This window comes from Oryctolagus cuniculus, chromosome 6 (genome assembly GCF_964237555.1).
Source record: "Oryctolagus cuniculus chromosome 6, mOryCun1.1, whole genome shotgun sequence".
NCBI classification, from domain to species: Eukaryota; Metazoa; Chordata; class Mammalia; order Lagomorpha; family Leporidae; genus Oryctolagus; species Oryctolagus cuniculus.
This window is the reverse complement of record NC_091437.1, coordinates 66245584-66267665: the sequence shown is the minus strand read 5'-3', so window position 1 is coordinate 66267665 and position 22082 is coordinate 66245584.

The following is a 22082-nucleotide window of genomic DNA, read 5'->3' as shown; positions in this document are numbered from 1 at the left end:
CTACTCTGAAGCTACAGAACTCCCGTAAACTGAATGTCCTACACTCAGGCTGCAGAACTCCTGTAGATTGTCTCTCTGTAAAACCAGCTTACAGAAATTTTGTAAGCTGCATCTCGTACACTGAGGCTACACTTATCCCGCATATGTTCTAGGCCTACTCTGAGGCTACAGAAATTCTGTAAACTGAATCCAATACACTCAGGATGCAGAACTCCTGTAAACAGCCTCTCTGTACACCCAGCTTACAGAACACTAGTACGCTGCGTCTCCTACACTCAGGGTAGGAAAACGCCTATAGTGCGTACGGCTGCTTCCAAGCTACAGAACTCCCGTCAACTGTGTGTACTGCATTCAGGTTGCAGAACTCCTGAAAACTGCCTCCCTATACACCAAGCTTAGAGAACTCTACTAAGCTGTGTCACTTACACTCAGGGAAGGAAAATGCGTATAGTGCGTATGACTGCTGACATGCTGTAGCATGTACTGGCATAAACTGTGTGTATTACATTCGGGCTGCAGAACTCCTGTAAACAGCCTCTCTCTACATCAGGCTTAGAGAAATCTTGTAAGCTGAATCTTCTACACTCAGGCTACAGAAATCCCGCATAGTGTGTATGGCTACACCCATGCTACAGAACTCCGGTAAACTGTCTCCTACACTCAGGCTGCAGAACTCCTCTAAATTGTCTCTCTGTACATCCAGCGTACAGAAATTCTGTCAGCTGCAAGTTGTACACTGAGCTACACAAATCCCGCATATGTTCTATGCCTACTCTGAAGCTACAGAACTCCCGTAAACTGAATCTCCTACGCTCAGGATGCAGAAATCCTGTAAGCAGCCTCTCTGTACACCCAGCTTACAGAACACTAGTAGGCTGCGTCTCCTACACTCAAGGTAGGAAAACGCCGATAGTGCGTACGGCTGCTTCCAAGCTACAGAACTCCCGTCAACTGTGTGTACTGCATTTTGGTTGCAGAACTCCTGAAAACTGCCTCCCTGTACACCAGGCTTAGAGAACTCTACTAAGCTGTGACTCCTACACTCAGGGAAGAAAAATGCGCATAGCGCATACGACTGCTGCCAAGCTACAGTACTGCCGTAAACCCTGTGTATTACATTCGGGCTGCAGAACTCCTGTAAACTGCCTCTCTCTACATCAGGCTTAGAGAAATCTTGTAAGCTGCATCGTGTTCACTGAGGCTACACAAACCCCGCATGCTCTCTATGCCTACTCCGAAGCTACAGAACTCCCGTAAACTGAATCTCCTACACTCAGGATGCAGAACTCCTGTAAACAGCCTCTCTGTACACCAAGCTTACAGAACACTAGTACGCTGCGTCTCCTACACTCAAGGTAGGAAAACGCCGATAGTGCGTACGGCTGCTTCCAAGCTACAGAACTCCCGTAGACTGTGTGTACTGCATTCAGGTTGCAGAACTCCTGGAAACTGCTTCTCTCTACATCAGGCTTAGAGAACTGTTGTGAGCTGAATCCTCTACACTCAGGCTACCGAAATCCCGCATAGTGTGTATGCCTACACCAGTGCTGCAGAACTCCTGTAAACTGTCTACTACACTCAGGATGCAGAACTCTTCTAAATTGTCTCTCTGTACATCCAGCTTACAGAAATTCTGTAAGCTGCATCTTTTACACTGAGGCTACACAAATCCCGCAAAGGGTCTATGCCTACTCTGAAGCTACAGAACTCCCGTAAACTGAATGTCCTACACTCAGGCTGCAGAACTCCTGTAGATTGTCTCTCTGTAAAACCAGCTTACAGAAATTTTGTAAGCTGCATCTCGTACACTGAGGCTACACTTATCCCGCATATGTTCTAGGCCTACTCTGAGGCTACAGAAATTCTGTAAACTGAATCCAATACACTCAGGATGCAGAACTCCTGTAAACAGCCTCTCTGTACACCCAGCTTACAGAACACTAGTACGCTGCGTCTCCTACACTCAGGGTAGGAAAACGCCTATAGTGCGTACGGCTGCTTCCAAGCTACAGAACTCCCGTCAACTGTGTGTACTGCATTCAGGTTGCAGAACTCCTGAAAACTGCCTCCCTATACACCAAGCTTAGAGAACTCTACTAAGCTGTGTCACTTACACTCAGGGAAGGAAAATGCGTATAGTGCGTATGACTGCTGACATGCTGTAGCATGTACTGGCATAAACTGTGTGTATTACATTCGGGCTGCAGAACTCCTGTAAACAGCCTCTCTCTACATCAGGCTTAGAGAAATCTTGTAAGCTGAATCTTCTACACTCAGGCTACAGAAATCCCGCATAGTGTGTATGGCTACACCCATGCTACAGAACTCCGGTAAACTGTCTCCTACACTCAGGCTGCAGAACTCCTCTAAATTGTCTCTCTGTACATCCAGCGTACAGAAATTCTGTCAGCTGCAAGTTGTACACTGAGCTACACAAATCCCGCATATGTTCTATGCCTACTCTGAAGCTACAGAACTCCCGTAAACTGAATCTCCTACGCTCAGGATGCAGAAATCCTGTAAGCAGCCTCTCTGTACACCCAGCTTACAGAACACTAGTAGGCTGCGTCTCCTACACTCAAGGTAGGAAAACGCCGATAGTGCGTACGGCTGCTTCCAAGCTACAGAACTCCCGTCAACTGTGTGTACTGCATTTTGGTTGCAGAACTCCTGAAAACTGCCTCCCTGTACACCAGGCTTAGAGAACTCTACTAAGCTGTGACTCCTACACTCAGGGAAGAAAAATGCGCATAGCGCATACGACTGCTGCCAAGCTACAGTACTGCCGTAAACCCTGTGTATTACATTCGGGCTGCAGAACTCCTGTAAACTGCCTCTCTCTACATCAGGCTTAGAGAAATCTTGTAAGCTGCATCGTGTTCACTGAGGCTACACAAACCCCGCATACTCTCTATGCCTACTCTGAAGCTACAGAACTCCCGTAAACTGAATCTCCTACACTCAGGATGCAGAACTCCTGTAAACAGCCTCTCTGTACACCAAGCTTACAGAACACTAGTACGCTGCGTCTCCTACACTCAAGGTAGGAAAACGCCGATAGTGCGTACGGCTGCTTCCAAGCTACAGAACTCCCGTAGACTGTGTGTACTGCATTCAGGTTGCAGAACTCCTGGAAACTGCTTCTCTCTACATCAGGCTTAGAGAACTGTTGTGAGCTGAATCCTCTACACTCAGGCTACCGAAATCCCGCATAGTGTGTATGCCTACACCAGTGCTGCAGAACTCCTGTAAACTGTCTACTACACTCAGGATGCAGAACTCTTCTAAATTGTCTCTCTGTACATCCAGCTTACAGAAATTCTGTAAGCTGCATCTTTTACACTGAGGCTACACAAATCCCGCAAAGGGTCTATGCCTACTCTGAAGCTACAGAACTCCCGTAAACTGAATGTCCTACACTCAGGCTGCAGAACTCCTGTAGATTGTCTCTCTGTAAAACCAGCTTACAGAAATTTTGTAAGCTGCATCTCGTACACTGAGGCTACACTTATCCCGCATATGTTCTATGCCTACTCTGAAGCTACAGAAATTCCATAAACTGAATCCAATACACTCAGGGTGCAGAACTCCTGTAGATTGTCTCTCTGTAAAACCAGCTTACAGAAATTTTGTAAGCTGCATCTTGTACACTGAGGCTACACTTATCCCGCATATGTTCTAGGCCTACTCTGAGGCTACAGAAATTCTGTAAACTGAATCCAATACACTCAGGATGCAGAACTCCTGTAAACAGCCTCTCTGTACACCCAGCTTACAGAACACTAGTACGCTGCGTCTCCTACACTCAGGGTAGGAAAACGCCTATAGTGCGTACGGCTGCTTCCAAGCTACAGAACTCCCGTCAACTGTGTGTACTGCATTCAGGTTGCAGAACTCCTGAAAACTGCCTCCCTATACACCAAGCTTAGAGAACTCTACTAAGCTGTGTCACTTACACTCAGGGAAGGAAAATGCGTATAGTGCGTATGACTGCTGACATGCTGTAGCATGTACTGGCATAAACTGTGTGTATTACATTCGGGCTGCAGAACTCCTGTAAACAGCCTCTCTCTACATCAGGCTTAGAGAAATCTTGTAAGCTGAATCTTCTACACTCAGGCTACAGAAATCCCGCATAGTGTGTATGGCTACACCCATGCTACAGAACTCCGGTAAACTGTCTCCTACACTCAGGCTGCAGAACTCCTCTAAATTGTCTCTCTGTACATCCAGCGTACAGAAATTCTGTCAGCTGCAAGTTGTACACTGAGCTACACAAATCCCGCATATGTTCTATGCCTACTCTGAAGCTACAGAACTCCCGTAAACTGAATCTCCTACGCTCAGGATGCAGAAATCCTGTAAGCAGCCTCTCTGTACACCCAGCTTACAGAACACTAGTAGGCTGCGTCTCCTACACTCAAGGTAGGAAAACGCCGATAGTGCGTACGGCTGCTTCCAAGCTACAGAACTCCCGTCAACTGTGTGTACTGCATTTTGGTTGCAGAACTCCTGAAAACTGCCTCCCTGTACACCAGGCTTAGAGAACTCTACTAAGCTGTGACTCCTACACTCAGGGAAGTAAAATGCGCATAGCGCATACGACTGCTGCCAAGCTACAGTACTGCCGTAAACCCTGTGTATTACATTCGGGCTGCAGAACTCCTGTAAACTGCCTCTCTCTACATCAGGCTTAGAGAAATCTTGTAAGCTGCATCGTGTTCACTGAGGCTACACAAACCCCGCATGCTCTCTATGCCTACTCCGAAGCTACAGAACTCCCGTAAACTGAATCTCCTACACTCAGGATGCAGAACTCCTGTAAACAGCCTCTCTGTACACCAAGCTTACAGAACACTAGTACGCTGCGTCTCCTACACTCAAGGTAGGAAAACGCCTATAGTGCGTACGGCTGCTTCCAAGCTACAGAACTCCCGTAGACTGTGTGTACTGCATTCAGGTTGCAGAACTCCTGGAAACTGCTTCTCTCTACATCAGGCTTAGAGAACTGTTGTGAGCTGAATCCTCTACACTCAGGCTACCGAAATCCCGCATAGTGTGTATGCCTACACCAGTGCTGCAGAACTCCTGTAAACTGTCTACTACACTCAGGATGCAGAACTCTTCTAAATTGTCTCTCTGTACATCCAGCTTACAGAAATTCTGTAAGCTGCATCTTTTACACTGAGGCTACACAAATCCCGCAAAGGGTCTATGCCTACTCTGAAGCTACAGAACTCCCGTAAACTGAATGTCCTACACTCAGGCTGCAGAACTCCTGTAGATTGTCTCTCTGTAAAACCAGCTTACAGAAATTTTGTAAGCTGCATCTCGTACACTGAGGCTACACTTATCCCGCATATGTTCTAGGCCTACTCTGAGGCTACAGAAATTCTGTAAACTGAATCCAATACACTCAGGATGCAGAACTCCTGTAAACAGCCTCTCTGTACACCCAGCTTACAGAACACTAGTACGCTGCGTCTCCTACACTCAGGGTAGGAAAACGCCTATAGTGCGTACGGCTGCTTCCAAGCTACAGAACTCCCGTCAACTGTGTGTACTGCATTCAGGTTGCAGAACTCCTGAAAACTGCCTCCCTATACACCAAGCTTAGAGAACTCTACTAAGCTGTGTCACTTACACTCAGGGAAGGAAAATGCGTATAGTGCGTATGACTGCTGACATGCTGTAGCATGTACTGGCATAAACTGTGTGTATTACATTCGGGCTGCAGAACTCCTGTAAACAGCCTCTCTCTACATCAGGCTTAGAGAAATCTTGTAAGCTGAATCTTCTACACTCAGGCTACAGAAATCCCGCATAGTGTGTATGGCTACACCCATGCTACAGAACTCCGGTAAACTGTCTCCTACACTCAGGCTGCAGAACTCCTCTAAATTGTCTCTCTGTACATCCAGCGTACAGAAATTCTGTCAGCTGCAAGTTGTACACTGAGCTACACAAATCCCGCATATGTTCTATGCCTACTCTGAAGCTACAGAACTCCCGTAAACTGAATCTCCTACGCTCAGGATGCAGAAATCCTGTAAGCAGCCTCTCTGTACACCCAGCTTACAGAACACTAGTAGGCTGCGTCTCCTACACTCAAGGTAGGAAAACGCCGATAGTGCGTACGGCTGCTTCCAAGCTACAGAACTCCCGTCAACTGTGTGTACTGCATTTTGGTTGCAGAACTCCTGAAAACTGCCTCCCTGTACACCAGGCTTAGAGAACTCTACTAAGCTGTGACTCCTACACTCAGGGAAGAAAAATGCGCATAGCGCATACGACTGCTGCCAAGCTACAGTACTGCCGTAAACCCTGTGTATTACATTCGGGCTGCAGAACTCCTGTAAACTGCCTCTCTCTACATCAGGCTTAGAGAAATCTTGTAAGCTGCATCGTGTTCACTGAGGCTACACAAACCCCGCATGCTCTCTATGCCTACTCCGAAGCTACAGAACTCCCGTAAACTGAATCTCCTACACTCAGGATGCAGAACTCCTGTAAACAGCCTCTCTGTACACCAAGCTTACAGAACACTAGTACGCTGCGTCTCCTACACTCAAGGTAGGAAAACGCCGATAGTGCGTACGGCTGCTTCCAAGCTACAGAACTCCCGTAGACTGTGTGTACTGCATTCAGGTTGCAGAACTCCTGGAAACTGCTTCTCTCTACATCAGGCTTAGAGAACTGTTGTGAGCTGAATCCTCTACACTCAGGCTACCGAAATCCCGCATAGTGTGTATGCCTACACCAGTGCTGCAGAACTCCTGTAAACTGTCTACTACACTCAGGATGCAGAACTCTTCTAAATTGTCTCTCTGTACATCCAGCTTACAGAAATTCTGTAAGCTGCATCTTTTACACTGAGGCTACACAAATCCCGCAAAGGGTCTATGCCTACTCTGAAGCTACAGAACTCCCGTAAACTGAATGTCCTACACTCAGGCTGCAGAACTCCTGTAGATTGTCTCTCTGTAAAACCAGCTTACAGAAATTTTGTAAGCTGCATCTCGTACACTGAGGCTACACTTATCCCGCATATGTTCTAGGCCTACTCTGAGGCTACAGAAATTCTGTAAACTGAATCCAATACACTCAGGATGCAGAACTCCTGTAAACAGCCTCTCTGTACACCCAGCTTACAGAACACTAGTACGCTGCGTCTCCTACACTCAGGGTAGGAAAACGCCTATAGTGCGTACGGCTGCTTCCAAGCTACAGAACTCCCGTCAACTGTGTGTACTGCATTCAGGTTGCAGAACTCCTGAAAACTGCCTCCCTATACACCAAGCTTAGAGAACTCTACTAAGCTGTGTCACTTACACTCAGGGAAGGAAAATGCGTATAGTGCGTATGACTGCTGACATGCTGTAGCATGTACTGGCATAAACTGTGTGTATTACATTCGGGCTGCAGAACTCCTGTAAACAGCCTCTCTCTACATCAGGCTTAGAGAAATCTTGTAAGCTGAATCTTCTACACTCAGGCTACAGAAATCCCGCATAGTGTGTATGGCTACACGCATGCTACAGAACTCCGGTAAACTGTCTCCTACACTCAGGCTGCAGAACTCCTCTAAATTGTCTCTCTGTACATCCAGCGTACAGAAATTCTGTCAGCTGCAAGTTGTACACTGAGCTACACAAATCCCGCATATGTTCTATGCCTACTCTGAAGCTACAGAACTCCCGTAAACTGAATCTCCTACGCTCAGGATGCAGAAATCCTGTAAGCAGCCTCTCTGTACACCCAGCTTACAGAACACTAGTAGGCTGCGTCTCCTACACTCAAGGTAGGAAAACGCCGATAGTGCGTACGGCTGCTTCCAAGCTACAGAACTCCCGTCAACTGTGTGTACTGCATTTTGGTTGCAGAACTCCTGAAAACTGCCTCCCTGTACACCAGGCTTAGAGAACTCTACTAAGCTGTGACTCCTACACTCAGGGAAGAAAAATGCGCATAGCGCATACGACTGCTGCCAAGCTACAGTACTGCCGTAAACCCTGTGTATTACATTCGGGCTGCAGAACTCCTGTAAACTGCCTCTCTCTACATCAGGCTTAGAGAAATCTTGTAAGCTGCATCGTGTTCACTGAGGCTACACAAACCCCGCATGCTCTCTATGCCTACTCCGAAGCTACAGAACTCCCGTAAACTGAATCTCCTACACTCAGGATGCAGAACTCCTGTAAACAGCCTCTCTGTACACCAAGCTTACAGAACACTAGTACGCTGCGTCTCCTACACTCAAGGTAGGAAAACGCCGATAGTGCGTACGGCTGCTTCCAAGCTACAGAACTCCCGTAGACTGTGTGTACTGCATTCAGGTTGCAGAACTCCTGGAAACTGCTTCTCTCTACATCAGGCTTAGAGAACTGTTGTGAGCTGAATCCTCTACACTCAGGCTACCGAAATCCCGCATAGTGTGTATGCCTACACCAGTGCTGCAGAACTCCTGTAAACTGTCTACTACACTCAGGATGCAGAACTCTTCTAAATTGTCTCTCTGTACATCCAGCTTACAGAAATTCTGTAAGCTGCATCTTTTACACTGAGGCTACACAAATCCCGCAAAGGGTCTATGCCTACTCTGAAGCTACAGAACTCCCGTAAACTGAATGTCCTACACTCAGGCTGCAGAACTCCTGTAGATTGTCTCTCTGTAAAACCAGCTTACAGAAATTTTGTAAGCTGCATCTCGTACACTGAGGCTACACTTATCCCGCATATGTTCTAGGCCTACTCTGAGGCTACAGAAATTCTGTAAACTGAATCCAATACACTCAGGATGCAGAACTCCTGTAAACAGCCTCTCTGTACACCCAGCTTACAGAACACTAGTACGCTGCGTCTCCTACACTCAGGGTAGGAAAACGCCTATAGTGCGTACGGCTGCTTCCAAGCTACAGAACTCCCGTCAACTGTGTGTACTGCATTCAGGTTGCAGAACTCCTGAAAACTGCCTCCCTATACACCAAGCTTAGAGAACTCTACTAAGCTGTGTCACTTACACTCAGGGAAGGAAAATGCGTATAGTGCGTATGACTGCTGACATGCTGTAGCATGTACTGGCATAAACTGTGTGTATTACATTCGGGCTGCAGAACTCCTGTAAACAGCCTCTCTCTACATCAGGCTTAGAGAAATCTTGTAAGCTGAATCTTCTACACTCAGGCTACAGAAATCCCGCATAGTGTGTATGGCTACACCCATGCTACAGAACTCCGGTAAACTGTCTCCTACACTCAGGCTGCAGAACTCCTCTAAATTGTCTCTCTGTACATCCAGCGTACAGAAATTCTGTCAGCTGCAAGTTGTACACTGAGCTACACAAATCCCGCATATGTTCTATGCCTACTCTGAAGCTACAGAACTCCCGTAAACTGAATCTCCTACGCTCAGGATGCAGAAATCCTGTAAGCAGCCTCTCTGTACACCCAGCTTACAGAACACTAGTAGGCTGCGTCTCCTACACTCAAGGTAGGAAAACGCCGATAGTGCGTACGGCTGCTTCCAAGCTACAGAACTCCCGTCAACTGTGTGTACTGCATTTTGGTTGCAGAACTCCTGAAAACTGCCTCCCTGTACACCAGGCTTAGAGAACTCTACTAAGCTGTGACTCCTACACTCAGGGAAGAAAAATGCGCATAGCGCATACGACTGCTGCCAAGCTACAGTACTGCCGTAAACCCTGTGTATTACATTCGGGCTGCAGAACTCCTGTAAACTGCCTCTCTCTACATCAGGCTTAGAGAAATCTTGTAAGCTGCATCGTGTTCACTGAGGCTACACAAACCCCGCATGCTCTCTATGCCTACTCCGAAGCTACAGAACTCCCGTAAACTGAATCTCCTACACTCAGGATGCAGAACTCCTGTAAACAGCCTCTCTGTACACCAAGCTTACAGAACACTAGTACGCTGCGTCTCCTACACTCAAGGTAGGAAAACGCCGATAGTGCGTACGGCTGCTTCCAAGCTACAGAACTCCCGTAGACTGTGTGTACTGCATTCAGGTTGCAGAACTCCTGGAAACTGCTTCTCTCTACATCAGGCTTAGAGAACTGTTGTGAGCTGAATCCTCTACACTCAGGCTACCGAAATCCCGCATAGTGTGTATGCCTACACCAGTGCTGCAGAACTCCTGTAAACTGTCTACTACACTCAGGATGCAGAACTCTTCTAAATTGTCTCTCTGTACATCCAGCTTACAGAAATTCTGTAAGCTGCATCTTTTACACTGAGGCTACACAAATCCCGCAAAGGGTCTATGCCTACTCTGAAGCTACAGAACTCCCGTAAACTGAATGTCCTACACTCAGGCTGCAGAACTCCTGTAGATTGTCTCTCTGTAAAACCAGCTTACAGAAATTTTGTAAGCTGCATCTCGTACACTGAGGCTACACTTATCCCGCATATGTTCTAGGCCTACTCTGAGGCTACAGAAATTCTGTAAACTGAATCCAATACACTCAGGATGCAGAACTCCTGTAAACAGCCTCTCTGTACACCCAGCTTACAGAACACTAGTACGCTGCGTCTCCTACACTCAGGGTAGGAAAACGCCTATAGTGCGTACGGCTGCTTCCAAGCTACAGAACTCCCGTCAACTGTGTGTACTGCATTCAGGTTGCAGAACTCCTGAAAACTGCCTCCCTATACACCAAGCTTAGAGAACTCTACTAAGCTGTGTCACTTACACTCAGGGAAGGAAAATGCGTATAGTGCGTATGACTGCTGACATGCTGTAGCATGTACTGGCATAAACTGTGTGTATTACATTCGGGCTGCAGAACTCCTGTAAACAGCCTCTCTCTACATCAGGCTTAGAGAAATCTTGTAAGCTGAATCTTCTACACTCAGGCTACAGAAATCCCGCATAGTGTGTATGGCTACACCCATGCTACAGAACTCCGGTAAACTGTCTCCTACACTCAGGCTGCAGAACTCCTCTAAATTGTCTCTCTGTACATCCAGCGTACAGAAATTCTGTCAGCTGCAAGTTGTACACTGAGCTACACAAATCCCGCATATGTTCTATGCCTACTCTGAAGCTACAGAACTCCCGTAAACTGAATCTCCTACGCTCAGGATGCAGAAATCCTGTAAGCAGCCTCTCTGTACACCCAGCTTACAGAACACTAGTAGGCTGCGTCTCCTACACTCAAGGTAGGAAAACGCCGATAGTGCGTACGGCTGCTTCCAAGCTACAGAACTCCCGTCAACTGTGTGTACTGCATTTTGGTTGCAGAACTCCTGAAAACTGCCTCCCTGTACACCAGGCTTAGAGAACTCTACTAAGCTGTGACTCCTACACTCAGGGAAGAAAAATGCGCATAGCGCATACGACTGCTGCCAAGCTACAGTACTGCCGTAAACCCTGTGTATTACATTCGGGCTGCAGAACTCCTGTAAACTGCCTCTCTCTACATCAGGCTTAGAGAAATCTTGTAAGCTGCATCGTGTTCACTGAGGCTACACAAACCCCGCATACTCTCTATGCCTACTCTGAAGCTACAGAACTCCCGTAAACTGAATCTCCTACACTCAGGATGCAGAACTCCTGTAAACAGCCTCTCTGTACACCAAGCTTACAGAACACTAGTACGCTGCGTCTCCTACACTCAAGGTAGGAAAACGCCGATAGTGCGTACGGCTGCTTCCAAGCTACAGAACTCCCGTAGACTGTGTGTACTGCATTCAGGTTGCAGAACTCCTGGAAACTGCTTCTCTCTACATCAGGCTTAGAGAACTGTTGTGAGCTGAATCCTCTACACTCAGGCTACCGAAATCCCGCATAGTGTGTATGCCTACACCAGTGCTGCAGAACTCCTGTAAACTGTCTACTACACTCAGGATGCAGAACTCTTCTAAATTGTCTCTCTGTACATCCAGCTTACAGAAATTCTGTAAGCTGCATCTTTTACACTGAGGCTACACAAATCCCGCAAAGGGTCTATGCCTACTCTGAAGCTACAGAACTCCCGTAAACTGAATGTCCTACACTCAGGCTGCAGAACTCCTGTAGATTGTCTCTCTGTAAAACCAGCTTACAGAAATTTTGTAAGCTGCATCTCGTACACTGAGGCTACACTTATCCCGCATATGTTCTATGCCTACTCTGAAGCTACAGAAATTCCATAAACTGAATCCAATACACTCAGGGTGCAGAACTCCTGTAGATTGTCTCTCTGTAAAACCAGCTTACAGAAATTTTGTAAGCTGCATCTTGTACACTGAGGCTACACTTATCCCGCATATGTTCTAGGCCTACTCTGAGGCTACAGAAATTCTGTAAACTGAATCCAATACACTCAGGATGCAGAACTCCTGTAAACAGCCTCTCTGTACACCCAGCTTACAGAACACTAGTACGCTGCGTCTCCTACACTCAGGGTAGGAAAACGCCTATAGTGCGTACGGCTGCTTCCAAGCTACAGAACTCCCGTCAACTGTGTGTACTGCATTCAGGTTGCAGAACTCCTGAAAACTGCCTCCCTATACACCAAGCTTAGAGAACTCTACTAAGCTGTGTCACTTACACTCAGGGAAGGAAAATGCGTATAGTGCGTATGACTGCTGACATGCTGTAGCATGTACTGGCATAAACTGTGTGTATTACATTCGGGCTGCAGAACTCCTGTAAACAGCCTCTCTCTACATCAGGCTTAGAGAAATCTTGTAAGCTGAATCTTCTACACTCAGGCTACAGAAATCCCGCATAGTGTGTATGGCTACACCCATGCTACAGAACTCCGGTAAACTGTCTCCTACACTCAGGCTGCAGAACTCCTCTAAATTGTCTCTCTGTACATCCAGCGTACAGAAATTCTGTCAGCTGCAAGTTGTACACTGAGCTACACAAATCCCGCATATGTTCTATGCCTACTCTGAAGCTACAGAACTCCCGTAAACTGAATCTCCTACGCTCAGGATGCAGAAATCCTGTAAGCAGCCTCTCTGTACACCCAGCTTACAGAACACTAGTAGGCTGCGTCTCCTACACTCAAGGTAGGAAAACGCCGATAGTGCGTACGGCTGCTTCCAAGCTACAGAACTCCCGTCAACTGTGTGTACTGCATTTTGGTTGCAGAACTCCTGAAAACTGCCTCCCTGTACACCAGGCTTAGAGAACTCTACTAAGCTGTGACTCCTACACTCAGGGAAGTAAAATGCGCATAGCGCATACGACTGCTGCCAAGCTACAGTACTGCCGTAAACCCTGTGTATTACATTCGGGCTGCAGAACTCCTGTAAACTGCCTCTCTCTACATCAGGCTTAGAGAAATCTTGTAAGCTGCATCGTGTTCACTGAGGCTACACAAACCCCGCATGCTCTCTATGCCTACTCCGAAGCTACAGAACTCCCGTAAACTGAATCTCCTACACTCAGGATGCAGAACTCCTGTAAACAGCCTCTCTGTACACCAAGCTTACAGAACACTAGTACGCTGCGTCTCCTACACTCAAGGTAGGAAAACGCCTATAGTGCGTACGGCTGCTTCCAAGCTACAGAACTCCCGTAGACTGTGTGTACTGCATTCAGGTTGCAGAACTCCTGGAAACTGCTTCTCTCTACATCAGGCTTAGAGAACTGTTGTGAGCTGAATCCTCTACACTCAGGCTACCGAAATCCCGCATAGTGTGTATGCCTACACCAGTGCTGCAGAACTCCTGTAAACTGTCTACTACACTCAGGATGCAGAACTCTTCTAAATTGTCTCTCTGTACATCCAGCTTACAGAAATTCTGTAAGCTGCATCTTTTACACTGAGGCTACACAAATCCCGCAAAGGGTCTATGCCTACTCTGAAGCTACAGAACTCCCGTAAACTGAATGTCCTACACTCAGGCTGCAGAACTCCTGTAGATTGTCTCTCTGTAAAACCAGCTTACAGAAATTTTGTAAGCTGCATCTCGTACACTGAGGCTACACTTATCCCGCATATGTTCTAGGCCTACTCTGAGGCTACAGAAATTCTGTAAACTGAATCCAATACACTCAGGATGCAGAACTCCTGTAAACAGCCTCTCTGTACACCCAGCTTACAGAACACTAGTACGCTGCGTCTCCTACACTCAGGGTAGGAAAACGCCTATAGTGCGTACGGCTGCTTCCAAGCTACAGAACTCCCGTCAACTGTGTGTACTGCATTCAGGTTGCAGAACTCCTGAAAACTGCCTCCCTATACACCAAGCTTAGAGAACTCTACTAAGCTGTGTCACTTACACTCAGGGAAGGAAAATGCGTATAGTGCGTATGACTGCTGACATGCTGTAGCATGTACTGGCATAAACTGTGTGTATTACATTCGGGCTGCAGAACTCCTGTAAACAGCCTCTCTCTACATCAGGCTTAGAGAAATCTTGTAAGCTGAATCTTCTACACTCAGGCTACAGAAATCCCGCATAGTGTGTATGGCTACACCCATGCTACAGAACTCCGGTAAACTGTCTCCTACACTCAGGCTGCAGAACTCCTCTAAATTGTCTCTCTGTACATCCAGCGTACAGAAATTCTGTCAGCTGCAAGTTGTACACTGAGCTACACAAATCCCGCATATGTTCTATGCCTACTCTGAAGCTACAGAACTCCCGTAAACTGAATCTCCTACGCTCAGGATGCAGAAATCCTGTAAGCAGCCTCTCTGTACACCCAGCTTACAGAACACTAGTAGGCTGCGTCTCCTACACTCAAGGTAGGAAAACGCCGATAGTGCGTACGGCTGCTTCCAAGCTACAGAACTCCCGTCAACTGTGTGTACTGCATTTTGGTTGCAGAACTCCTGAAAACTGCCTCCCTGTACACCAGGCTTAGAGAACTCTACTAAGCTGTGACTCCTACACTCAGGGAAGAAAAATGCGCATAGCGCATACGACTGCTGCCAAGCTACAGTACTGCCGTAAACCCTGTGTATTACATTCGGGCTGCAGAACTCCTGTAAACTGCCTCTCTCTACATCAGGCTTAGAGAAATCTTGTAAGCTGCATCGTGTTCACTGAGGCTACACAAACCCCGCATGCTCTCTATGCCTACTCCGAAGCTACAGAACTCCCGTAAACTGAATCTCCTACACTCAGGATGCAGAACTCCTGTAAACAGCCTCTCTGTACACCAAGCTTACAGAACACTAGTACGCTGCGTCTCCTACACTCAAGGTAGGAAAACGCCGATAGTGCGTACGGCTGCTTCCAAGCTACAGAACTCCCGTAGACTGTGTGTACTGCATTCAGGTTGCAGAACTCCTGGAAACTGCTTCTCTCTACATCAGGCTTAGAGAACTGTTGTGAGCTGAATCCTCTACACTCAGGCTACCGAAATCCCGCATAGTGTGTATGCCTACACCAGTGCTGCAGAACTCCTGTAAACTGTCTACTACACTCAGGATGCAGAACTCTTCTAAATTGTCTCTCTGTACATCCAGCTTACAGAAATTCTGTAAGCTGCATCTTTTACACTGAGGCTACACAAATCCCGCAAAGGGTCTATGCCTACTCTGAAGCTACAGAACTCCCGTAAACTGAATGTCCTACACTCAGGCTGCAGAACTCCTGTAGATTGTCTCTCTGTAAAACCAGCTTACAGAAATTTTGTAAGCTGCATCTCGTACACTGAGGCTACACTTATCCCGCATATGTTCTAGGCCTACTCTGAGGCTACAGAAATTCTGTAAACTGAATCCAATACACTCAGGATGCAGAACTCCTGTAAACAGCCTCTCTGTACACCCAGCTTACAGAACACTAGTACGCTGCGTCTCCTACACTCAGGGTAGGAAAACGCCTATAGTGCGTACGGCTGCTTCCAAGCTACAGAACTCCCGTCAACTGTGTGTACTGCATTCAGGTTGCAGAACTCCTGAAAACTGCCTCCCTATACACCAAGCTTAGAGAACTCTACTAAGCTGTGTCACTTACACTCAGGGAAGGAAAATGCGTATAGTGCGTATGACTGCTGACATGCTGTAGCATGTACTGGCATAAACTGTGTGTATTACATTCGGGCTGCAGAACTCCTGTAAACAGCCTCTCTCTACATCAGGCTTAGAGAAATCTTGTAAGCTGAATCTTCTACACTCAGGCTACAGAAATCCCGCATAGTGTGTATGGCTACACCCATGCTACAGAACTCCGGTAAACTGTCTCCTACACTCAGGCTGCAGAACTCCTCTAAATTGTCTCTCTGTACATCCAGCGTACAGAAATTCTGTCAGCTGCAAGTTGTACACTGAGCTACACAAATCCCGCATATGTTCTATGCCTACTCTGAAGCTACAGAACTCCCGTAAACTGAATCTCCTACGCTCAGGATGCAGAAATCCTGTAAGCAGCCTCTCTGTACACCCAGCTTACAGAACACTAGTAGGCTGCGTCTCCTACACTCAAGGTAGGAAAACGCCGATAGTGCGTACGGCTGCTTCCAAGCTACAGAACTCCCGTCAACTGTGTGTACTGCATTTTGGTTGCAGAACTCCTGAAAACTGCCTCCCTGTACACCAGGCTTAGAGAACTCTACTAAGCTGTGACTCCTACACTCAGGGAAGAAAAATGCGCATAGCGCATACGACTGCTGCCAAGCTACAGTACTGCCGTAAACCCTGTGTATTACATTCGGGCTGCAGAACTCCTGTAAACTGCCTCTCTCTACATCAGGCTTAGAGAAATCTTGTAAGCTGCATCGTGTTCACTGAGGCTACACAAACCCCGCATACTCTCTATGCCTACTCTGAAGCTACAGAACTCCCGTAAACTGAATCTCCTACACTCAGGATGCAGAACTCCTGTAAACAGCCTCTCTGTACACCAAGCTTACAGAACACTAGTACGCTGCGTCTCCTACACTCAAGGTAGGAAAACGCCGATAGTGCGTACGGCTGCTTCCAAGCTACAGAACTCCCGTAGACTGTGTGTACTGCATTCAGGTTGCAGAACTCCTGGAAACTGCTTCTCTCTACATCAGGCTTAGAGAACTGTTGTGAGCTGAATCCTCTACACTCAGGCTACCGAAATCCCGCATAGTGTGTATGCCTACACCAGTGCTGCAGAACTCCTGTAAACTGTCTACTACACTCAGGATGCAGAACTCTTCTAAATTGTCTCTCTGTACATCCAGCTTACAGAAATTCTGTAAGCTGCATCTTTTACACTGAGGCTACACAAATCCCGCAAAGGGTCTATGCCTACTCTTAAGCTACAGAACTCCCGTAAACTGAATGTCCTACACTCAGGCTGCAGAACTCCTGTAGATTGTCTCTCTGTAAAACCAGCTTACAGAAATTTTGTAAGCTGCATCTCGTACACTGAGGCTACACTTATCCCGCATATGTTCTATGCCTACTCTGAAGCTACAGAAATTCCATAAACTGAATCCAATACACTCAGGGTGCAGAACTCCTGTAGATTGTCTCTCTGTAAAACCAGCTTACAGAAATTTTGTAAGCTGCATCTTGTACACTGAGGCTACACTTATCCCGCATATGTTCTAGGCCTACTCTGAGGCTACAGAAATTCTGTAAACTGAATCCAATACACTCAGGATGCAGAACTCCTGTAAACAGCCTCTCTGTACACCCAGCTTACAGAACACTAGTACGCTGCGTCTCCTACACTCAGGGTAGGAAAACGCCTATAGTGCGTACGGCTGCTTCCAAGCTACAGAACTCCCGTCAACTGTGTGTACTGCATTCAGGTTGCAGAACTCCTGAAAACTGCCTCCCTATACACCAAGCTTAGAGAACTCTACTAAGCTGTGTCACTTACACTCAGGGAAGGAAAATGCGTATAGTGCGTATGACTGCTGACATGCTGTAGCATGTACTGGCATAAACTGTGTGTATTACATTCGGGCTGCAGAACTCCTGTAAACAGCCTCTCTCTACATCAGGCTTAGAGAAATCTTGTAAGCTGAATCTTCTACACTCAGGCTACAGAAATCCCGCATAGTGTGTATGGCTACACCCATGCTACAGAACTCCGGTAAACTGTCTCCTACACTCAGGCTGCAGAACTCCTCTAAATTGTCTCTCTGTACATCCAGCGTACAGAAATTCTGTCAGCTGCAAGTTGTACACTGAGCTACACAAATCCCGCATATGTTCTATGCCTACTCTGAAGCTACAGAACTCCCGTAAACTGAATCTCCTACGCTCAGGATGCAGAAATCCTGTAAGCAGCCTCTCTGTACACCCAGCTTACAGAACACTAGTAGGCTGCGTCTCCTACACTCAAGGTAGGAAAACGCCGATAGTGCGTACGGCTGCTTCCAAGCTACAGAACTCCCGTCAACTGTGTGTACTGCATTTTGGTTGCAGAACTCCTGAAAACTGCCTCCCTGTACACCAGGCTTAGAGAACTCTACTAAGCTGTGACTCCTACACTCAGGGAAGAAAAATGCGCATAGCGCATACGACTGCTGCCAAGCTACAGTACTGCCGTAAACCCTGTGTATTACATTCGGGCTGCAGAACTCCTGTAAACTGCCTCTCTCTACATCAGGCTTAGAGAAATCTTGTAAGCTGCATCGTGTTCACTGAGGCTACACAAACCCCGCATACTCTCTATGCCTACTCTGAAGCTACAGAACTCCCGTAAACTGAATCTCCTACACTCAGGATGCAGAACTCCTGTAAACAGCCTCTCTGTACACCCAGCTTACAGAACACTAGTACGCTGCGTCTCCTACACTCAAGGTAGGAAAACGCCTATAGTGCGTACGGCTGCTTCCAAGCTACAGAACTCCCGTAGACTGTGTGTACTGCATTCAGGTTGCAGAACTCCTGGAAACTGCTTCTCTCTACATCAGGCTTAGAGAACTGTTGTGAGCTGAATCCTCTACACTCAGGCTACCGAAATCCCGCATAGTGTGTATGCCTACACCAGTGCTGCAGAACTCCTGTAAACTGTCTACTACACTCAGGATGCAGAACTCTTCTAAATTGTCTCTCTGTACATCCAGCTTACAGAAATTCTGTAAGCTGCATCTTTTACACTGAGGCTACACAAATCCCGCAAAGGGTCTATGCCTACTCTGAAGCTACAGAACTCCCGTAAACTGAATGTCCTACACTCAGGCTGCAGAACTCCTGTAGATTGTCTCTCTGTAAAACCAGCTTACAGAAATTTTGTAAGCTGCATCTCGTACACTGAGGCTACACTTATCCCGCATATGTTCTATGCCTACTCTGAAGCTACAGAAATTCCATAAACTGAATCCAATACACTCAGGCTGCAGAACTCCTGTAGATTGTCTCTCTGTAAAACCAGCTTACAGAAATTTTGTAAGCTGCATCTCGTACACTGAGGCTACACTTATCCCGCATATGTTCTAGGCCTACTCTGAGGCTACAGAAATTCCATAAACTGAATCCAATACACTCAGGATGCAGAACTCCTGTAAACAGCCTCTCTGTACACCCAGCTTACAGAACACTAGTACGCTGCGTCTCCTACACTCAGGGTAGGAAAACGCCTATAGTGCGTACGGCTGCTTCCAAGCTACAGAACTCCCGTCGACTGTGTGTACTGCATTCAGGTTGCAGAACTCCTGAAAACTGCCTCCCTATACACCAAGCTTAGAGAACTCTACTAAGCTGTGTCACTTACACTCAGGGAAGGAAAATGCGTATAGTGCGTATGACTGCTGACATGCTGTAGCATGTACTGGCATAAACTGTGTGTATTACATTCGGGCTGCAGAACTCCTGTAAACAGCCTCTCTCTACATCAGGCTTAGAGAAATCTTGTAAGCTGAATCTTCTACACTCAGGCTACAGAAATCCCGCATAGTGTGTATGGCTACACCCATGCTACAGAACTCCGGTAAACTGTCTCCTACACTCAGGCTGCAGAACTCCTCTAAATTGTCTCTCTGTACATCCAGCGTACAGAAATTCTGTCAGCTGCAAGTTGTACACTGAGCTACACAAATCCCGCATATGTTCTATGCCTACTCTGAAGCTACAGAACTCCCGTAAACTGAATCTCCTACGCTCAGGATGCAGAAATCCTGTAAGCAGCCTCTCTGTACACCCAGCTTACAGAACACTAGTAGGCTGCGTCTCCTACACTCAAGGTAGGAAAACGCCGATAGTGCGTACGGCTGCTTCCAAGCTACAGAACTCCCGTCAACTGTGTGTACTGCATTTTGGTTGCAGAACTCCTGAAAACTGCCTCCCTGTACACCAGGCTTAGAGAACTCTACTAAGCTGTGACTCCTACACTCAGGGAAGAAAAATGCGCATAGCGCATACGACTGCTGCCAAGCTACAGTACTGCCGTAAACCCTGTGTATTACATTCGGGCTGCAGAACTCCTGTAAACTGCCTCTCTCTACATCAGGCTTAGAGAAATCTTGTAAGCTGCATCGTGTTCACTGAGGCTACACAAACCCCGCATACTCTCTATGCCTACTCTGAAGCTACAGAACTCCCGTAAACTGAATCTCCTACACTCAGGATGCAGAACTCCTGTAAACAGCCTCTCTGTACACCAAGCTTACAGAACACTAGTACGCTGCGTCTCCTACACTCAAGGTAGGAAAACGCCTATAGTGCGTACGGCTGCTTCCAAGCTACAGAACTCCCGTAGACTGTGTGTACTGCATTCAGGTTGCAGAACTCCTGGAAACTGCTTCTCTCTACATCAGGCTTAGAGAACTGTTGTGAGCTGAATCCTCTACACTCAGGCTACCGAAATCCCGCATAGTGTGTATGCCTACACCAGTGCTGCAGAACTCCTGTAAACTGTCTACTACACTCAGGATGCAGAACTCTTCTAAATTGTCTCTCTGTACATCCAGCTTACAGAAATTCTGTAAGCTGCATCTTTTACACTGAGGCTACACAAATCCCGCAAAGGGTCTATGCCTACTCTGAAGCTACAGAACTCCCGTAAACTGAATGTCCTACACTCAGGCTGCAGAACTCCTGTAGATTGTCTCTCTGTAAAACCAGCTTACAGAAATTTTGTAAGCTGCATCTCGTACACTGAGGCTACACTTATCCCGCATATGTTCTAGGCCTACTCTGAGGCTACAGAAATTCTGTAAACTGAATCCAATACACTCAGGATGCAGAACTCCTGTAAACAGCCTCTCTGTACACCCAGCTTACAGAACACTAGTACGCTGCGTCTCCTACACTCAGGGTAGGAAAACGCCTATAGTGCGTACGGCTGCTTCCAAGCTACAGAACTCCCGTCAACTGTGTGTACTGCATTCAGGTTGCAGAACTCCTGAAAACTGCCTCCCTATACACCAAGCTTAGAGAACTCTACTAAGCTGTGTCACTTACACTCAGGGAAGGAAAATGCGTATAGTGCGTATGACTGCTGACATGCTGTAGCATGTACTGGCATAAACTGTGTGTATTACATTCGGGCTGCAGAACTCCTGTAAACAGCCTCTCTCTACATCAGGCTTAGAGAAATCTTGTAAGCTGAATCTTCTACACTCAGGCTACAGAAATCCCGCATAGTGTGTATGGCTACACCCATGCTACAGAACTCCGGTAAACTGTCTCCTACACTCAGGCTGCAGAACTCCTCTAAATTGTCTCTCTGTACATCCAGCGTACAGAAATTCTGTCAGCTGCAAGTTGTACACTGAGCTACACAAATCCCGCATATGTTCTATGCCTACTCTGAAGCTACAGAACTCCCGTAAACTGAATCTCCTACGCTCAGGATGCAGAAATCCTGTAAGCCACCTCTCTGTACAGAACTTACAGAACACTAGTAGGCTGCGTCTCCTACACTCAAGGTAGGAAAACGCCGATAGTGCGTACGGCTGCTTCCAAGCTACAGAACTCCCGTCAACTGTGTGTACTGCATTTTGGTTGCAGAACTCCTGAAAACTGCCTCCCTGTACACCAGGCTTAGAGAACTCTACTAAGCTGTGACTCCTACACTCAGGGAAGAAAAATGCGCATAGCGCATACGACTGCTGCCAAGCTACAGTACTGCCGTAAACCCTGTGTATTACATTCGGGCTGCAGAACTCCTGTAAACTGCCTCTCTCTACATCAGGCTTAGAGAAATCTTGTAAGCTGCATCGTGTTCACTGAGGCTACACAAACC